We start from the raw sequence: 22,187 nt of genomic DNA on the forward strand, positions 1-22,187 counted from the left end.
AGTTTACCATTCTCTGGAGGATATATTCATGTATATAAATGACATATTTGATTCATGTTTGACAAAGTTTGACATAAGACATTTCTAATATGTATAATTTTTAGCTAGAAGAGGAGCTGATTTCAGCTATTTTGAATGTTTAAATTTCACTTAAGACAGTGAAAGACTACATATTTACTAAGCATGTGTATGTATGGGACAATTTATGGATAATCTCACTTTGCACTGCAATCTCAAAGGTTTCCCTGTGATTCTGAAGTCAGAATAATGTGAGGAATAATTTCTGCAGTCCTCAGAGTGAAAATCAGTCTGTGCATATGTGTCTATAACAGAGAAATTTATTAGCTAGAGCTAATATGAGCCAGGAAAATCTATGCTTAGGAGGGATATACTTGACACAGTGTAAATTCTAGCTACTTTTGCTGGAAGACAATAATTAAAGAGATACCAGCTTGTTTAAAAGTGTGAATTACACTCACTTTCAATGAGGTGCGAATAAGAAGTGTGAAAATATTTGTCCAAAATTTCTCTTATATGAGTGTGCTCATACAATAGAAAAGTGTAAAGAATTTGAAATCAAGGGGTTTTTAGCAATAAGTGAGCACTATTATTAGTTATTGAATGAATTTCTTCTGCTTTAGTATTGTTGTATGCAAAAAAATTACATTCTTTGGGCAACCAGATGGAAGATGTATTGAACTGTTGAAATATACTAAGCATAACAGCATTCTGAGTGTAAAACACTAAAAGATGGAAGGCCAAATCCTGAGGTTTTTTTAAACATAATTTAATATTATAATGGAACCTCACTAATTAGAACCCATCTAACTCTCCAGTGTCAGCTCCTAAAAAGCTAATGGAGCAGCAGCAGTAAGGATTCATAGAACTATGAATGGTACTGCAGACCACACTGGTGATTTGAAGTCATATCTTGTGTGCCGGATATGTTTTAGATGTATTTGAATAATATTTGTGAATAATATATAAGTTAATTTTTTCCCAGTTAATTATCAAATGCATTATTAATGAACACCTATTATTCAATTGACATTTTATAAACTCAAATAATTTATGTAAATAGATTAATCTAGATTTTTCCCCCTTTTCTCTGTGTTTTTTTTTCCCTCAGCGAAGACAACTTCTACTAAATTTTGTTTTACCAGTGAAAGGATTCAATTAAATTTGTTTTTATTGTACTGTTAACTTGCATTTCTAATGTCCCCATGGGAAATCACTGTAGTGTCATTAGTGTGCTTTAAATTCACATTGGAACTTAATTTACAGTAATGTGACTAAGGAAAAAACGTAGTAAGTACATATGATTTTTTCACTGAGGTTTTAATCTTAAAACACGCATATTCTTCCTTGTTCCTTTAGCTACAGCAAAATAGTTGGTTTTCATTAGATGTACCCTTTAGTTTAACTGTCAAGTTAGGTATGATTGGAATAGAAAGCTGACTATGGAATTAAATTATTTTTCCTGATTATTTTGTTATGCAAACTCAAAATATTTACTATCAGGAAGTCTCCAATTAAAAAGAAATAATATATTACTGAAGTATGCAGTGTTTAAGTATATGTATCTTAATCTGGGTGTTGTACGGATATGTAAACATATGAGTTACCATGCAATTAATGTAGATTTAATGAAGAACTTTGACTATTTATAGTTTTATAATTCAGGAGGCATCTCCTCTCTATTAAGATTATAAGGATTTGATTTTGGAGGACATGTTTTCTTCATGTGTGAGTACATTGACAAGTGCAGTGGAGCCCTGATAACTGATATGTCTCCATAATCTTGTCTAATTGACATCTTGGACATTTTTAAGTTTTCACATTGCCAGCTGCATTGATGAAGCGTTGCTAAATGATAATATGCAAAGCTTGTTTCCAGAGCTCAGATGAAATAAATAGTCTGCACTTTGGAGCACAGTCTGTGAGGGATAAAGTCTTACTAAACTGTAGAATGGTGAAACTTTGATGCTTTAAGTATTGGATAGGGAACAAATAACAGGTGGGGCCATGCCATCATACAGCTATTTCTGTAATTGCATCGTTCTTTTTTGAAAATATCTCAGAAGGAAAACAATCCCCAGCAATCCATTCAGTAAATTGCAGAAATAATGATCCTAGATCCAGTCAACAGATGTCCAATGTCCTGAATTGTCCATCATTGCAGTATTTCTGGCTCCTCTCTCTACCCTCTACTGCTCTTGCTGTAGGAGTGAGAACAGCCTAGAATAATATGCCTACTTTTTTTCTTTTTCTTTTTTTTAAGTGCTTTCATAGATGGGTAAGGTTCTAGAATGAAATTGAGCTACACAGTTATAAAAAAGTAATGAGACAGAACTTATGTCACGTATATCTATCAACCTGGCTTCGAATAGGGAATGTGTGTGCGCTAGCATAGATTTCAGGAACACTGGATTATACAGTGTATTCTGAAAGTGTTCTAGCACATATGGTGAAGTCACTGTTCTACCTGTTTAAAAGTTAAAGGAAGAGTAGAGCAGTGAGGATTGAGCAGAGCTGCTAGTAGACAAAATAGAAACTTTACAGCCTCAGTTATTATCTTTACTTCATCCTTACCTGCTCACAACTTCCCTATGGCTGATACCCAATCCAGGGCCACTGAGGCCAATATAAAATCGCTACGGACATTAATAAGAGAAGGATTTCCTTTATATTGAAAAGATTATATTTAATATTAAAAAAAGCATTCAGCAATAAAGTGAGTTTCAATTGGAAAAGTAAACAATGTTGACATATCTTTGAAAATTGCATTCTGAACAAACAGTAACTGCAAAAACCTCTAAAAATGACTTACATAAGTGATATTTCTTGTGAATAAAATATATGATCAGAAACTGGTTGAAATAACAAGAGTAATAGAAATATAACAAGACTTAGCAGAATTAGGTATGTCTAGATAGATGAAAGTAAAAAGGTCACTTTTTCTCTCTTTGGTTGTTTACTTTGATTTTTAAAGGAAAAGTGCAATTTCTGAGGATTTTAAATATAGTGGCATAATGAAAGTGACAATAAATCCCCCCCAAAAAATCTCAATAAAATCACTGAAAATGCAAAAAAGGTCTCTTGGGAATATGGTCTAGGGGTGAAATAGTATAGTTAAAATGTCAGTCAAAGTAAAGAATCTTATTAAAAGATTAATAATAATAATAAAATGCATTATCTTATTGAAATTTCCTGGTGAGAAATATAGACAGAAAATACAGCAAAAGATCTATGTTGCTTTATGAGATCACTTTAAGGACTTGGAAAACAAACAGAAATTACAAAAGAATAGAAAAGATCTGAATGTAAGGTGATAGAATAAGAATAATAGACCAATCAGACCAGATAAGTCACAAGAAACATTTTCAAGCAATAAAATGTAATAAGAAAGACTGTATAAAAAACTGAAAGAACAAAATGCCTTACTCATCAGAAAGAAAATAGTGGGCAACGTAGTGAAGACAGATATATGGAGTTCTTTTTGTAAAGTATTTGTAAAAAAATCCATGGTGATTGATTCTTAAAACTTCTGAAGGTTGTAGGAAGTACAATAGAAGAAGAATGGGTGAAATCAAATGTAGGTAAGTCAAATGATTAGACAGTTTATGAGACATCACCTGGGGTGACTTTCAGTAGTGGGGCTGTGGGTGAAGTTAACTATAAATTGATCCCAAGTGGGAAAATAAAGGCTTGATCTTATTGTATATGGTGTTATGTAATAAGGCAAGAAAGATGATGTAGTAAATGAGCTGCCAAAATTTCCACCAGCAGTAATTTCTGTTAGCATTTTTGCTTTTTTTAAACTATAACACACAGAAGCCCTTCCAAGTACTGAAAAAAGCCTCTCAATAGGACAACTGGATCCTGGTTTCAGGTTATGAACTAGGGAATAAAAGACTATTAGTCAGATAAATGCCCAGTGTATGGAAAATCTGGTTTATGATCAGTGAAGAAATGGATGAAATCTAGACAAATGAAGGAAGATAGCAAAATTCCCCTGTATCCTCTCCAATTTAATTTGAATCTCATTATGTTCTCATACTTTAAAACTCGCCCTTGTATCCACATGACAGCTGTCAGTAGTGAAGCAACACATCTGTGTTTCTCCACCCACTCCCCAAAGAAAGAATAATGTAAAATATTTATGCTTTTTGTTTATGTGTTTATTGCAGCATTTTTATATATATATGTAGTACTGAAGAAAAATTTTAATTGATTACAGACATAATCTGGTTCCTCAGAACAGCCTTGGAAAGGACTAATTATTGAAGAACATATTGGAAGCATGATTTTTTTGTACCTCCACTACCCTACACTTTGCTTATAGACCAAAGGCACCAATCTACTATATTAATGCAAAAAAATTAACTACTGCAGTTTCCTCTTTACTGAAGTTACACATAGATCTTGTGACCAAATTTCAGAAAGAAATCTACCTTCTAGGGGGGGTCTTTCTGGACCTTGTATTAGGCATTAATTTTAAATTGGTAATATTTGTGCCTCTTCTTCAGAATAATCCTAATACACTGTCTTGGTTTGGAAAGACAGGAGGCTGCTAAGGAAGGCAGGAGCCTTCCCTGAAATGGAGAATGTAAACCCTCCCCACCCCTCCAAATTACTATAAATTTTAAATTAAGGGGCTCTCAGGCAAAAATATGGGAGCAGGACATAACAGTTCTTTAATAGGGAAAGGAAAAAAAAAAGAATAAAATAAACAATGCAGCACACTAGAACAACACTGACAGAGTCAGAACCCAACCCGACACCCTGTGGGGTGTTGGTAGCAGTCCAATTGGAAATGTGGCTGCAGTCCTCCTGAAGTATCAGGTGTGGTTCTGTTGGAGCAAGGGGGATCTGTAGAGAAGGATGTATTCTTCCTCTGAAGATCCCGTGGAAGAAGAGACAGCTGCTGTTTCTCTGGGGAATCCCATGGAGAAAGCCGAGACAGTGTCTCAAAATCTTCTGGATTATATCTGGGTAGCAATGCTTGGCTCCTCCCTCTGGGCAGAGCATCTCACAATGGGATGTTATAGTTCTTATCAGTCATGCAGTGACATTCAATAGCTGTTATCAGCAATGTCCCTTCCTGGGGGAGGTGTGAATGTGGTCACTCAAAAAGAGATAAGGCAAACTGCCCACTTGACAGAGGTAATCTGCCATACAGATGGTAATGGAAAACAACTTGCATTGCAATCTTCAACATACACTGAGAAATTTCTGACTGTGACAGATTATGACTCAGATAAAAGATTAAGATCCAGATAAAAGATTCCAAAATATTTGTCCTATGTGAAATATTTTCTAGCTTAGTCAAGTTAAAATAATCTGACATCCCCTCAAATATCAATTAATTTCTTTGCTTACACTAGACTCATTGATGTTGCATCTCTATGCACAAACAAATCAATGCCTCTTTTAATTATTTCATCCAGTTCCAGCAGACTCACGTTCTATTTAACATTAATACATGTGTGTCAATATTTCCCAACTCCATTTCTATTCTTTTGTTTGATTTCATGTTTGGTAAGTGTTTAATATGTGCGTCCTTATATTACCTTTCACATTAAGTGAGGTAGATATTTATGTTTTTCAGTGGTTAAATTTGATATTTAGAAGAAATGTATTCAGTATGATTCCTTAGTAAAACCAAAAAAAATCTAATTAAATGTGGAATAGTTATAATTTCTCCATTCAACTGTAATACTTTGTATGAAACTGAGTATGTACTTACACCTGCTTCTGGTGTAGAATCAAAGTAAGTCTCAAGTTGTGTACAACTAAGGTAAAGCTACAACTCAAGTGGATACTTACATACCACAAGAAAAAGACCTCTCAGATTCCTGATCTTCTAGAGCTTAGTTGCCTTGAAACCTACAAGACTGTTCTAGTAACCACATATTATTTAAGAAATTCTTTTAGGACATTTCACTGACCAGCAGATGAAGCCTGTCAATAATTACACTGAAAAGCTCTGGAAGTCTGTGAAGTCAAGGATCCAATAAAAGCTATTTTACCTGTATGCCTGTACTGTACTGATTTTTAAATATATGTATATTCAGAATAGAAAGCTTAAGGTAGCTCAGCCTCTGTGGAAATAATTCTTCTGTTCATTACAAGTTGTCTGAGTTTAAGTTGATTAGACCTCGGAAGAAGAGTAGAGATTTTTATGTCTTTCCTGTGGTCATTGAAACTACTCTAAACAATACAAAGAGTCTGAAAAAACCTATTGTGAGACAGATTGAACTGAGTGTATAGAGGAGTTAATGAATTAGGGTGTTAAACTTGAGCTGTTTTCTGTTTTGCAGTATTACTGGTTTTTGTTATTTTAGGATTCAACATATTAAATTCTCAGGGGGTCACCCTGTCAGCCTCAATTCTGTGGCCTGGATTTAGTTGAATCAATCCTAATTGAAATTCTGCACAGGTCTGGTATTCTGTGGAGATTGTAGATGAATGACAGTGCAGTGGCAGGAAAGATAAATATGCTGGCAAATGAGATCCAGGGTCTCCACAGAGGATGGAATAAATTACTTTACCAATACAGTGGAGGTAATATGCTGGAGAAAGAAAGTGAAATCGAAGCTAGTTTAATACAAGGCTTGTTAAAAAACATATGAAAAAAGAAGCCAACAATACAGTTAAGATTTACTTAAAATACAGATTTCTGATGTGAATGTATTTAGGCCACTTCTTTTCTATTGTGAATAATGATCAATGCATACACTTTAACTTCATTTATGCAGACGGCAGCTTGCACAATTTAAATTCGTGCAGCATTCTGTGTGTAACTTGAGGCCCAGTGGTAACTGTGGTATAGCATATTGATTAGCAATTTGATAAATATATAAAATGGCACACTGAGTTTAAGGTGCTTCATGAAAAATGTATTTAAATGACCTTGGCTAATTAGCGTGAATAGCTTTGAGGCACTGCTGCCTGAATGAAAGACATTTTTAGAGTCCAGAGATTTAAAAGGTTTCATGACTGGATGAACAAAATTTAAACCAAGGGAAAAGAGCAAACATTAATTTTCATAGAAATTAAGGTGAATTAGATGACCTGATAGAACTTTTTTCCATTTCTTGCAGGTTCTGTACTGTTCTTAGCATATGCCTGTTACTCCTTTCCATCTAATTGCTAAATTTCTTAAATAACCAGGATTTCAGCACTTTCCTCAGAAAATTCTATTAGAGTCTAATGGATCGGAAAGTATTTTCTAATATGCATCTAAAATTATCCTTTTCTCAATGTCAGCTATTACTTCTTTAGGTAGTTATGGTTTGTTGTAATACTTGAAATAATTCCTTTCCTTCCTCTGTGCTGCTATCCACCTACAATATGTAGGTGATCACTTAGTAAAATTATAGGAATATATTTTTTATTCCCATCTCATAAATCAGTTTCTTCCATTACCTAGCAATAGTATTTTGTCTTTCCTGAGCTAACTTTTGCATAGTAGTGATGTTGTCACAGTGCTGAAGTTAGACTGAATTCTAATCCAGGCTGAAAAAAATCCTTGCCACCTGTAAATTCTGATATACATCAGCAATTCTCACTGTCCATTTTCAATCTGGTGTTTCATTCTGCAGCTGACTTTGTTTTCCCTTTTTACACTTGAGACCTCCTTTTATCACTGCTGTTTTCTTCACAAAATGAAGAAATTTGTTTTAATCCGTAGTTTCACTGAAGTGCTGGCCCATGCTTCTCTGAGCTCAGTCTTTATTTTCATTTTATGTTACAAAAAGCACGTTCAGAGGTAATTTGGCATAGATCTAAGTGAGCACGACTCAGTGAAATCACTGTAGGCTGCCATGCTAATAAGAGAAATGCATCTTAGACAGCAAGTAGAAGAAAGTTGTCTGGAATGGAGGTGAGAATGGTATCTCTGACTGGAATGGTCTCCTGTGAAGGAAATGAAATCTCCCTGATGGTGAGTAGTGAACTTGCACAGCCAGATTGACATTGCCATAGATCAGTGGGGAACTTAGATTATCCAGAGAGTTCAAGTAAGAACTCTCTTCCAGCACAATTAGACAAAATTTAATTAATTTTTAATTCTGACTTTGACTAAATCACACCACTTTTAGTCTTACTGGCTAGTAATAGTTGTCCCATTAAGAAAGCCCTTATGACCTGAGCTAGTCTTGGGTTTTTACTTCTTGCGTAGTATTTTATTTCTGGATTGTATATGACAAATGGTAGAATTTAAAATACATGTTGTGCCTGTAATTTCATTCTCCAGAAATTATGAATTTTTAAGATTAATTCATAGAATAACTCACTGGATAAGACAATTGTTGGGATGTTTCATAGTAAGATGAATGAAAAGAGTTTTCAATTGTAACAAGGCTTTTTAGGTAATTATTTTTAATGGAAATATTAATGCAAAATAAATTGACAACATTTATTTAAAGTGAAATCCAACAATATTGTAACAGGTCCTTACTAACTCTCTTTTTCTCCAATTCTAATATATAATTTCAAAGTATTGCTATAGAATAAAAGGACAATGGGTACAATGCTAAATAATTCTTTTTCTTCTGTTCATCTTGGCTTGATGGCTGGAAGTGATGCCCTTACTTTGATATCATTTTGCTCTGGTTTTTGTTTTTTTACAGAAATGTTTATTCATTGACTTTCAGGAATTTCAATTTGCTACAATAACGTACTGAAGTTGCTGTGTTACTCTTCCATTTCTTATTGATTCCTAGCCCATGTTTAAATACATATAGTTTTTCCTGTTCTAAAACTGCCATGTGAGATTTTGACTCTTTGAGGAGACTATTCATTCTGGGTAAAAAATACATGGTATAGAGAGACACACCATCCTTAGTTTACTGTTTCTCATACAGGTGAAACTGTTAAGTGAAACAACGGCTTGGAAAGTTGTAATACCTTATCTACAATAATTTATAGGTGAGGATCTTGTTATATTCCATAGCGGTCACATTTTATGCGTGAACACTGACAGCCTTACTCTAAAATATACATGGAGATAGAATAAAAATTATATGGGCTTCAGCTACCTTATAATAACATATTCATATCTTTGCTTTATGGTTTCGGGTAAAAAACCCTAAAAACTACCAAATTTTAATCTATCTATACTTGCACAAAATCTTGGCTTGGTTTCTGACCCTTAGCAACAAAATTTCTCTCACCTTTTAATGGCATGAAATTACAAAGGTGAATTGGAAAACCTGAATTACTATGTTAGTTTCACTGTAAAAAAAACTAAAGAATGAAACTTTTAATAAAGATGACTTAGTTGGAGCATTTTAATTTTCTACAGCTGGCATGATTTGATTTTGTCTTGATTTTCAAGCTTTTTTTCAAGTACTGCCTTATAGGCATCTACTTGTGATATCCAAGTGTACTCACTAACTTTGTGCATGTAATTCATAATCTGTTATTGCTACCTCTGTCACAACACAGAAGCCTGAAGAAATATATTTCCTATGAAACAAACAGAACAACATAGCAGTTTTAAAATTCATTTATTACCATTACATTTATATCACCTCAACATTACGAAAACATGTTTTGTTAAATTTTAATATCAGTGGTGTTGCTGATTTTATTTTTAATTATTGGAAAGCTTTGTATTTTGCCTGTAATTTGCTCTGAAAAACTTCAAAGTGTCTTCATGAGCCATCTTATAAACCTATTTGCTATTAATGAAATAGGTCCTTAAAATCAAATGTTAACGCTCCTTACAGTAGAATATAAAATCCTGATAAGCATGTGTTTTAGATTTAATTTCTATTTAACTAATCATAGGCATATGAGATGTTGCATTTCTTGCCATATTGAAATTTACTGCAGTTAGAAAAAGTTCCTAATTGCTTCTTATCAATCTACTGGTAGAAGTAAATGTGTTCACAAATAGGCCATGATATTAATAAAAAAATTTCATTATTATAAAAAAAATACGTGGTCACTAGAGAAATTAAAATAATAAGGGGAAGCCTGTGAAAAAAGTGTCTAAAAATATCCTATTCCAATTTTCAAGTACAATTTCTATACAGAAGTTCAAGTTTTTCATCATATAGTGCTGTCTGAAATCAAGAAAACCTTCTTGATAAAAATAATGTTGTACTTGAAAAGTTGCTGCAGTTTCATGGTAACTTTTTTTTTGTCTGTTCCACTATACTACCACTTCCCTGTTGGAGTCATCCCTCCACAACTAGGTTTGTCTTTTATATGGTGTGCTATATACCATGATGCAATTTATCCATTGTTGGGAATCTGGATTACAGGTCTTGACCCAACAGGTAGGTTTATTTAGATACCTAAAATACAGTATATTAGCACTGTTAACATAATACTGTTCTGAAATGTGATTCAACTTTCAATTTCTTTCTTGAGAAACTGGTTTATATGCTTTGATTTCTATTGAATTCTAAACAGGAAGAAAGCAATTATTGCAAAAAACCAAACCCAAACAAATGTTCAATCAAGATATAACTTCTATCAAAAAATCCTCAGTGAGAAAACTTCAGTTTACTGAAGGTTTGTGCATGGTAAGCTAAATATCATCAAGTTTGCATTATGTAGTTTGCTTGCATATTATTGCACTTATTGTATATCAAACATTTCATTATCAAGATGGGGATCTAAGGTATTAAATAATTTTCTGAACATTTACCACAACACTCACACTATTCTTGTTCAGTACAAATAGTTTTGCAACTGACTGTTCATATTCAGCAGAAATACAGCAGATACAAACAGCACAAATGTGTGCGTTTACAGAGGTAAATAACTGAGAAAATTCTCTGGGCAACTCATCCCAGTGTCTCAACACCCTTATTGTAAAAAAATTCTTTCTTGTATCTAACATAAATCTACCTGCTTTCAGTTTTAAACCATTGCCCTTTGTTCTGGCACTACAAGCCTTAGCACAGAGTCTCTCTCCATCTTCCTCATAAACTGCCTTTATATATTAGTTTGCCTGGGGTCTTCTGCTCCCCAGGCAGAGACAGGTTGGGGTGGGTCTCTTAGGTTCAGCCTTTTTTTTTTTGTTTTTCTTTCATAGGAGAGGTGTTCCAGCTCTCTAATAATTTTTGTGGCCCTTCTCTGGAACTGTTCTAACAGATCCATGTTTCTCTTGCACTGGGAGCTTCAGAGCTAGACACAGCACTCCAGGGAGGGTCTTAGATGAGCAGCAATCCTGCTCTCTTGACAGAGAGGACATCATCCATGGACTAACCTCCACAGAGATGCTTCACAGCACCACCACAGTGTCACAGATGGCCACAACACAGAGTATCACTATACAATTTCAGAAAGCTTTAAGCATTTACCCATACACAGTAACACCATACCTCACCAGAAGGCTTCAGGCATCTGCCCATACAGAAAAACATCCTATCACTTCAAGAGGCTGAACACATCTGTCCTTCTTATTCTTCAGCCCAGCCTTTTATACCCCTGATGTTGATGCATTGCACCTGTGTGCCCTCTGTTCCCTTTGGTGGTTGGTCAGTGCCCCTGGGCACTCCATGGCTCATTGCTGTCAATGCTGCTCACCTGCTTCTCACAGCTGTAGCCCATTGGGGATGAGGCTCAGCCACAGTTACCACAAACTGTGTGCCTGCTACACAGCACTATGAGCCACTCAGCAATCACATAGGTGAGGAAGCCAGCCCTTGTACTCTACCCCTCAGCTTCTGATGTCACAAAGCTCTATATAGGTTACTTTTTATTCTCCTGTTTTCCTCTAAATTCAAGAATCATTTACCCTATTTGATCTGTTCGTCTACTTCCCTCTGCACTGTATATAATCCAATGAGATCACTTATTTGTATATTTAGGGCTCTAATTAATAATGTGGATATATGCTTTCTGGTGCTGAATTTATGTTGTCCTTTAATTATGTTTTTAAAACTGATGAGGGCCCATAAACCAAACCACATTGATAGAGAAGTAATATAAAAATGCACATAATACTGATAAAAAATATTACATTATCTTACTTGTATCTTAGTCCAATGCGCAGTGCAGTATTAGTTCTGGATATATTTCCTTATATGTATTATAATGAATAATGACATAATGGTCCTGAGAAATTCTGTGAGTTTGTTTTAAGCAATATATTTTTCAAGTTTAAGTGATGATTTTGGCCTTGTGCACATTACTTTATACCAAAACTCAATAAAAAAATTCCTGTCTATGTAAATAATTAATTTTTGCCATTTTCAACTTTTAATAATGTATACCTCATCTTTAGTTGGAGCTGTATGCTTGCTCACACACTCTAGAATTTTTTGAGTAAGTATCAGAAAGAACTTAGACAATAAAAAATAAATTATAAAAAAATTATAAATAAAATGATTGTATTCCATAAATAACTTCCTTTCCTGTAAATGCAAAATTTGATGTTGCATCTACTTTATTTGAAAGTGATACCGTAACAGAATCTGCAAGTTTGTTAGTAAAGGATCTTTTTATTCATCTAACTATTGATTCAAATGAAATACACAATAAGATCATCTGTGTTTATGCTCAGAAAAAAGTCAGCATTTCTCAATAATAAGAGATCAAAGAGGAATGTTGCCATTTTGGGAAATAAAGCAAAATAGCTGCTTATGCTATTCAGAAAAGGAAACTGTAATTGGGTAAATGTCAAGAGAGAGAGCTTCTCAGAGTCAGAAGGCAATAAATGAGTTCAGAGTGGAAGGTTCAACTTACTATCTACACTACTAGGTACAAATCGATGGTATGGAATTACCACAAGAAGTATTTAACATTTTTACAGGTATTTTGTGCTAAAAGGAGAGTGCAAATGTATCATAGTATACTTCAATTAGGCTAATCTTCACCTAGGGACTGACTGCTCCATGTGTGAAAGACACTTGTGGAACTATCTGAGGGCTAGGTGCTACAATATGAAAACATATTAAGAGGACACCAAGTTTGAACAGTTGTTATCAAAGTGGCACTGCTAGCATTTGAAATGATGTCCTGCAGAAGCTCTGTTCACTTTCACTGACAAGCAGGCTGGTCAAATAAGTTGTCCCTCTGCTGGCATTTGTGCCATGTGGCAGTGATGTGACCGACCTGTCAGCAGGCAGCGCGCCATCCCGACAGATGGGCATGAATGCAGCTAGCCAAGGATATTTTCATTCTATGTGCAGCAGATGTACACGCCTATTAAAAGTGTTGCTCCCTGCTGAGAGAATCAAAACAGCAGTTTGCCTTGAACTTCTTTTTTAGAGTTGGTAATATATGGCACCACTAACCCAGCTCAGAACTTGATTGACAAGGAGTATCAGGAGGTACTGTGAGGAGAGGGCAAGGAGTTCAAGGTAGTCTCCTATACTGTTGTTATTTAATTCTTCAGGAATTTAAATTTTTTTGATAGACCTTATGCCAATAACATTTGACACAGAGAAAACCATAGAGCTAAGAGCATGCCCTCTCTGGCTAACTTTATCAAATATACAAGCTGTACCCAGAGAAATGCTAAAAGTTGCACTTGCAGCACAGCATGGAGAAAAGTACTTCCCTTCTGGGCAAAAATTAATTGTGGTCATTACTTTAATGATCAAAGCCCACAAAGGGCAACAAAAGTAGGCTCTGTTGCTGTATAAGTAACGGAACATTTAATTTCCACTATTAACCATATTTTTTTAACTAGAGTAATATATCAATAGAAAGGGGATAATTGAAAATACAGGCTGTTTTTCTCAAACTTATTTTTACTTAACTGTAGGGACAATATACACATTAGTGGCTTTTAAACAGTAGCCTTTTGGCACATCTAAATTTTTGCTGTCTGGAAAATAAAACAACAAAGGTATACTGTTTCAGGTAATTTCAAATGCTCATATTGCAGCAAAGTCTGCGTTTTGATGGTTTGTATTTAAAAGATTTTTATTAGTGTTATTATGAAGTTGCTTTGAAAGAATTTGCTGAGAAGTGGGATAAAATGTCTAAATTTGATACTCTATGTCTACTCTATGTCTAAGTTTGATACTCTATACCAATAAACCTCTGATTTTAAGCTGGGGGACATAGCAATACAGGAAGCAGAGAACAGTGAAAGTAGCTTGCCATTTAGATACAGCCTTTACTGTTGTCAAAATATATAATGCATTTTTGTCCTCTATTTAGAACTTGTGGAAAAAAAGAAAACTTCAATCCTTTCAAAGTGCTGTATTACCCAGCCTAGAAACAATCAATCAAGAGAAATTTACTTCTATCAGTGTTTTAGCTTCAGATCTTCAATTACTGCTGAATCAAAAATTTGTGACCTGGCTCATACCTAGTCCATGTTTGTGAATCAGCACATAAAACACACACTCTCCATGACTGGGAAGTGCTTGCTCTCTAGGATACTGCCCTCCTCCTGTAAGAATAAATAAGTTCTGCAAGAACATTATCACCCTTTCTTGTCCCCAAGTTACCCAATTCCACCTGTCTATGAAAAGTAAGGGTCTCAGTTTGATATAGTTGGTTACCTCCTTATTTCATCCACAAGAGCTATAGCTTCTGCTGTTGATGATGGCTACTGTCCCCACACATGAAAGTGATGAGGTTTTGGAACATAATAATAAACTCACCTTTTCATTTAGCAGTAATCCTTAAATCCTACATTTCTAACAGTTTTTCCTCTTCCGACTAAGTTCTGTTCTTAGATCTTGCCTGGGTATGGTCTGACAGAAAACTTCCTCCAAGCAACCTAAAAACCCAGTCTACACAGCACAAAAATAGGAAATGTCTTTCTGCTGCATCCTGCTTCTGATCATTTCCAGAAATGATAGACTTTTACACTGCATAGAAAACAGATGCATAGCTAATTTCAGCTAAAATCCATCCCACCTCTATTATTTCTTCCAATTTGGGAGCTGGGCAGGCACAGAATTAAATGTTTTCCCACACATCAATGATTTATGAAGCTCTAAATATAAATAATTGTTCAAGATCCAGTTCTGTGCATGTACTATTCCCACACCATGTGTTATTTTCCTTGTTTGCTTGTGGAGGTTTTTTGTTTGTTTGCTTGTTTTTGTTTGTTTGTTTTTAGTTAAATTCTCCTATAGTAGAAATTTTCAGTTTTTTAAATTTTTATTTTAGGGGATTATAATATGCAAAGTATTCCTATATATATTAAACATTATGGTTGTTGAAATTGTTGGGATCCAAACTATGATTTTTTGTTGTGAAAAATAAACCATGCTCTGAAAAGTTCAATTAAATATTTGGGACATACCAAGATTTGGATGAAGGAAATATTTTGTTGGTTTTACAGAGATGTAAATTAATTAAAAGTCTGGTTGTACAATAAGTCCAGAAGACAAAAGAAAGGAGCCTTGTGTTACTTCTTGTATTATACAGTTCTGAGATGTTTCATTCATTTTCAGTCTGCTTTGCTAAGAGAGTAATCTAGGAGGTTGTGTTTATATACACATATATAAGTATGTATAGGCTTGTGCCTACACCTTACCTTTAATTTTAGCATTATGCACAGTTTCAGACAAATAGACCAAGTCTGAAAAGACAGTGATTTTCTGAATGTTTTGGGAGAATAAGTGTCTAAATAGAAAAAGGTGCTTAGTAATGTTCTCATGAGGATATGAAAGTAATGGGTAAATAAATCTGGTATCCAGAAGTCCACACAGGAGCACCACTGAGACACGAAACCCTTCGGAAAAGGGCTTTGTAAAGTTCCACTGTTCTCAGAATAATAGTTTAACATTTTATGGTTATTCTTGCTTGAGATCGGGGCTGCATGAAGACTGTCAAGGTGTGAAGTCAAAACATAAAAACTGAATTGCACTGAAGTGTCTGGAGGCACCCATGAAAAACTTTCCCTTACTTCAAAGTAGCTTAATCTTTTCACTTTCATATGTAGACAAGCCTTGTATCTACTCTCATTAAAGAGTTGTGGAAATGTCTGTCACTGCCCTGAGTTGACATATCTAAAGATATATTTACAGAATGTGCTGATGTGATGAGAAAATGTTTTAAATGAGGTTGGAAAAGAAGTGACTCCAGCTTTAAAGTAACCAAGAGAAGAGCTACTTGGAACAAGCATTGAGTAATCCACATCTTAAAACTGGCAATTAAGTGAAAACCAAGACAGAAACTTAACACAATTACTTTAAAAAGTAGCAATAGGAAGGATTATGTATGTTCAGAATTCTATAAAATTAATAGGTAACATGAAATTTTCATGCTAGTGGTTAGAAAACTACTACTGCTTTCCAATAGTTGCATTATGAAAAATAGAAAGCTTCAATCAAATTGTTCATTTCAGTGTGTTTGTATTCAGAGTTTGTAGTTCCAAGTACTATAAGGTTTTTTCACAGGATTTATAAACAGATGCCATTTTTGTTATTGCCCTCATTGTACTCAAAAAATCTTTCATAGAAGTAAAAATAGTTAAATTATAACTTACATCCATTGGGAAAACTTGTTGCCAGAACAATAGATTTGTGATTAAATTTTTTTCAGAAATTTTCTAGGTTTCTTAAATGTTCTGAGTGTTAGTTGGAAATTGCAAAAGAACATGTTTTTGTTTTACATATGGTTTTTAATAGAAAATTTTCAAGTGTGAATTCTTTTTTCAAAACATGCATATTTTCCCTTAGGAAAGGGAGATGGAAAAAATACCCAGCAATCCAACCCCAAATTCCTTTCTTAATGGAAGTGTTACTAATAGGACTAAAATAGCAAATATAATTGTTCATTAATCTTTCATTGTTCTTTCCTTTTTTTTTGACTTTCTGAAGATACTTCCAACTTGTTTGATTGATTTGCACACTTTGGATGTCACAGTTTTATTCTTCTATATCACCATGTTTCCTTGGGTTAAACTGCAACGTGAGGAGTGCACATAGAACTAGTTTTAGCTCTTAATAGCCAAATGGAAAATACTGGTTTATAGCAATAAATGTCTGCTCCTCCAGATGAAAAACATCATTAAAATATTCCTTCTCAGATACATTGGAAACATGTAAATTATTTGACGGTTGGCCAAGCAAGTACACTTGAGGAAAAAGTTAAGAGTGAAGAAAATGAAAAATTAAAGGCTATAATTTAGTTTTGAAACTAATTTGAAAAATAGTTATTCTGAAAACTTTGTTTCATCTGTTTATTTTGTTGCTATTTATGTTCCCAGTAATGATTCTGCTGAGAATTCTACCTCAGATACGATAGCAAAGACTTAATTGCTGAAGTTCACAGAATGGTCTTTTAGTCTTGCACCAACTGAGAATATTTCAGCAACACATGGTTTGGGAAAAGAGGCCATACAACAAACAAACTGCTCCTTTTCCAACAGGGGAGGTGGCAGTTCAGATGGCTATAGCCTTCCAAAAATCTCAGAAAGAAACTTCCAGTAGCATGCTTTTATATGATCAAAAGACAAATTTGGTATTATTGCTAGTGATGCTGATGTTTTGGAGGGAACTCCAGGTCAAACCAAGGACTGCATTCACAACAGGAGACTGCATCTTTTTAATGTATTGCATATTCGAGATGGAATTGAACACAGCAGGCACACTTTGTTGAGCATGTCTGAACAACATCAAAGTAATTCATTATGTAAATATTGGAATGAAACTTTTAAATTTTAATTTATAACATTAGGTTTTCTCTCTGAACAAAATAACATTTCATAAAAAAATTGCATTTTTAATAAAAATCTGTATTTTTTTGGTTACTATATCTTCAAGTTTACAAGTCTTGGGCAGCTCTTGATATAACTGACATTTTTGTAACTCTGAAGTAACTCACAAACTATCAGGTCCAGTGTTTGATTTGCAAAGAGGATGTGGCTGAAGTAATGGTGCATTTGCATTTTCCAACAGCTTCACAGGAAATATATGATGTGCTTTCTGTCACAAGGAATAATTTATTATAGCTTATATCATAAAAACCTTAGAAATCAAATCAGCTATTGAGAGTTCTATGCTGTCTATTTATTTCCAATCAGACAAAGAGGAATTTAATACTGAGAGAAAAGAAAAAGCCATTTGCACAGCATTTTGGATGGAACATTTAAACTATAATGCATCCCTAGAATACAATTCCAGGGATGCATTACAGTCATATGATCACAGAGTGATTAAAAATCCATAACGGAGTATTTCTTTCCCAGGTATACACATAAAAAGACCTCTTATCCTTACAATTTGACTTCCATCCACTCAAACAATTTTTTCATTAGGTACTGGTGTGGAAGGTAATGCATTTAAAAGAATGAACCCTATTTTCTGGTACAGGACAGTTCATCATCCTAAAAGCTCTTTCATTATATCCCCTAAATTGAGATGGCAAGGCACACCCTGCTTATGATTTAGCCTGAGAGCAATGTACATTTTCGAAATCAATGGTGAAAATGTCTGTAAGTGTGCACACATGCATGTGCACATGCATGTAGTGGCACTTCTGTTTGCCCTTTATTGAAGCAGTGAAGCACAAACAAGTTGAGAGTCAACAAAATTAAAGCAGAGGAAATATTATTGAAGTTCTGCTCCTCTCTAATTTTGTACTTTTGTGTAGTGGCTCACTAAAGAAATAGAGAAATTTAGATATTCAGTTCTCACTTTGAGATTTTATTATTCTAGACCCTGGAAGAAAGAGGCTGCTTGCTCACTCCAACAGTGAATGAGATTCTGAAGCAATATACTTGAAATGTGGTATGTTTTAAGAAGACCAGGAGAAGAGCCGGCATGCTCAAGAGTTGATTTGATTTTTTTTCTCAACAAGTTTCTTAGAGGAAACTTCCTGCCTCTGTAAATTTTGTCTAAGTTCTATCTGTTGACCATTATCACTAAAAGGATTCTATTATTAAAGGTATTAAATAATATTATTACAGCATGACTTGAGAATGAAAGCAAGTGCCAGTAATATTCCCATGCTTGACATCAGCATAATTTTTGTAATTTGTTCATAGATTACTTGATTATCTTTGTGGGTCCCTTCCAACTCAGAATATTCTGGGATTTTGTGGCTTTTCTTTCTTTGCACTCTCTACAATTGCAAACAAATGTTATCTGTTAGATAAATACACATTACATAAGGCATACACATTAAATAAGGCACCTGTATCCTGTGAAAAAGTATCAAGTCTGTTGTGCATTTGTTCCTTATTCTTAAAAAAACATGAAAAAAATAACTGCATGAACAAACAAAAGAGACATAGATACATGTCATTACAAGTAAAAAATAGTAGCATGACACAAGTTCACTTGTATGAACTGTGTAGGTCCATTAATGTAAATGGAGTGGTCTTCATTAGACTGTGCTGATAATTAAAGACTGACAGGCCCTTATCATTGTGGAAGAATTTCCTTTCCATTACCTTTTTTGACCTCCTACTCACTTTTTACCTTGGTTTAATATGCACAGCATGAAGTCTCTAAATTATCTAAATAGATTTATAAAACTTCCCTAATAGGCTGCAAATTAGGTGACTTCTTGCTGATTCTTTTCTTTATGACAGGAGTTAGTGGTCTCACTAGTTCCACTGACAAATTTGTAAGAATATGTGATGTAGCATAAGGGCCATGAGTGTGAAACTTCCTAAGCCTCTCAGACACCCTTTACACCTGCATAATCTGCAGCACTGATCAGTCAGTGCATCTATGGACCAGTCTAGAACATAGAACATATAGAAATCAAGGGAAATGCCCACTAGTTTTTTCTCCTTTTATATTAAATTTATTGGTGGAAATTTGCAATTATCTATGACTGGAAATGCATAATGCATAACTTCTGGGTAATTATAATTTTATATTGTATTGCCAAAGAGTGGAAGGGGGTAAGGGACAAAACCAGGCACTCCAGTGATGGACAATGGGATGGTGTGCCAAAACTGGAGGAAATGAGCACTAGTGGGATCTCTCAATCTGCTTCACCAGGTGTTGGCTACAAAGTACCACACCTGAAATGTTTCTACACTAATGCCCTCAGCGTGAGGAACAAACAAGAGGAGCTGGAACCTTTGGCCCACTCCCAGAGATTTGACATCATTGGCATAAGTGAAAGCTGGTGGGATGAGTCCTGTGACTGGAATGCCCTGCCAGATGGTTGCAGGCTCTTCAGGAGGGATGGGCAGGGCAGAAGAGATGTTGAGAGGTTGGCACTGTATGTAACAGAAGGGTTAAAATCAAGTTAATTGAGCCCATTTTCGGAATTGTCTGTCTTCAGGTAACTCTGCTTCATGACTAGACCATGTCATATACCTTATTTAATCATATAGGTTAAGCCTATAAACTTAACTATGCTGGTTGCTGGTTAAAAGATTAGATGGCCAAGATTTGGGGTGTGAGATTTAAAATATACTATAATTAGACTGCATTAGGCATTTTGGATTTATGTAGCCTATGGCTGCTTTTCATCTATTTTGTCCTCATTGTCCTCTTAATTTCCTAGTACACTGCAGAGATATGTTAATTTACTACTCAAGCTGAATGTAAGGTCACAGTGTCTCACTTTTGTTTGTAGTTGATTGCTTATCACCTATTCAAGACTCCATTTCTATTTACCATGTATTTTTGATGATTGGGCCTCAGTAAGTCCCTACAAAAGAATACTGATCATGTTTTCTTTTCTCTCTAACAGCTGCTCAGTAATTTCACAAGATGTAATGTAAGTCTATTCATGAAGTAAAGTGAGACCCTCTCAGCTCATGTTGATTGTGCTCATGGAGGTGCTCACCAGTCTGTTGAATACATTCTGCAATTATTATTTTTTTTTGAAGTAGGCAGAATGCATGCTGAAGATCATATGGAGTAAAAGTTAAGCCTCTTTCTCTCTTACACACAATACACAGGCTGATTCCCATGGAAGATATGTGGGTAAATCCTCTGTACAATTTGGATATTTCAAGAGGCGGTTTTGTGAAACCATTTATGTCCAAGGCCAGTGCACTTCTCCTCCCTGACCATTATTGTCAGTAGGCACTCAGTAAGATACTGAAACAGAGTCCAGATGCAGATCTCAGATGTAGTAGAGGAGGTTTTTTTCATAAAATATTCTGTAAAAGTATTTGAGTTCTTATGTTCAGTACTTATGTGAGAAAATAAAACTGATGATCTAGAATTTTAAAATATACTGTATTTTTATAACTTAAAAAATGACAAGTGAGAGAAAATGCCAGATGGACTATTTGGCTTAAAGTTCTAACAGAAATGGAAACAGAAGATGACAATAATCAGGCAAATATCATTTCATGAGTGAAAGTTCCCAGAGCATCTTGGTTTAAAATTATTGAAATAGGTACATGGCTGGCTTACAAGCATTTCAAATCAGTAAGAATTTTTGCTATAAAATGTACAGAGTAATTCTCTAAAACTTTGTCCAATGAGGCTATCTCTATGTGTGTCGTGCTTAACTTCTTCAGTTGGTGATTGTCTGCTTTGCATAAAATACTTACAAAATTTATTGGACTAGGGAGGCAGAATATGTTATTGTTCATGACTAGAATAATAACACAGTGATTAGGATACTTACCTAGGAGGAGGGATTCTTTTAAGGGAGCAGGGGTGGGTGGTGGTGGTGGAATGAAGGCACAAATTCCTCTTTGCTGTATGTGACAAATATGATACTTATAAAGCAGTAGAAATTAATATGCTCGGCACCTGAGAGGTAATTTTTGGAAAAAGTAATTATCACAGATAGTGCATGCTCACAGAAATTAATAGAGATCCTTTTTCCATATATGAAATATTGCCCATAAAAATTCTGCTCAAAATTTCCATGCAAGGCCAAGCAAGCTTTTTGGAAAATATACCACAAATTTCCAAATGTCAAAATATATTTTATAAATATTTCACTTAAGACTCAAATTTTGAGGAAAAAGATGCAGAGGGCATAATATTCTAGAAATCCTACCCCTAACAGTCAGGAAGCCTCTCTATATCTTCAATACGATTTTTCTTCATTTTCAATTTACATAATGGAGAGTGATAAAAATGAACTGATTTGTGTGCCACATTGATCTTAGAACCAAATTAATTTCTTTTATGATAAGGACCATTAGAGAGATAAACATTCTATGTTGCTGGGTGAAATAGAAAGTATGAAAATTCTTTCTCCTTTATATGTATCTTCTATATTTTTAAATTAAGGTAGGCAACATGTATAGGTTACTTTCTAATTACTCCTATAATGCCTAAATTTATGTTTAAATTAGACACTTGCAGTGTATATCA

The 22,187-nt window shown here is 34.6% G+C and overlaps 1 protein-coding gene across 1 annotated transcript in view; it reads left to right on the plus strand.

The window, feature by feature from the left end:
- Positions 1-22,187, plus strand: part of LOC139590619 (uncharacterized) — a 146,767-nt gene that overhangs the window by 78,643 nt on the left and 45,937 nt on the right. The window contains exon 5 of the mRNA XM_071428370.1: positions 10,429-10,541. The gene's annotated coding sequence lies outside the window, so the exon portion shown is untranslated. The remainder of the gene's footprint in view (positions 1-10,428; positions 10,542-22,187) is intronic.

The sequence above is a fragment of the Agelaius tricolor genome, unplaced genomic scaffold (genome assembly GCF_023055355.1).
Source record: "Agelaius tricolor isolate 1412-34295 unplaced genomic scaffold, bAgeTri1.0.p SCAF_5, whole genome shotgun sequence".
NCBI lineage: Eukaryota > Metazoa > Chordata > Aves > Passeriformes > Icteridae > Agelaius > Agelaius tricolor.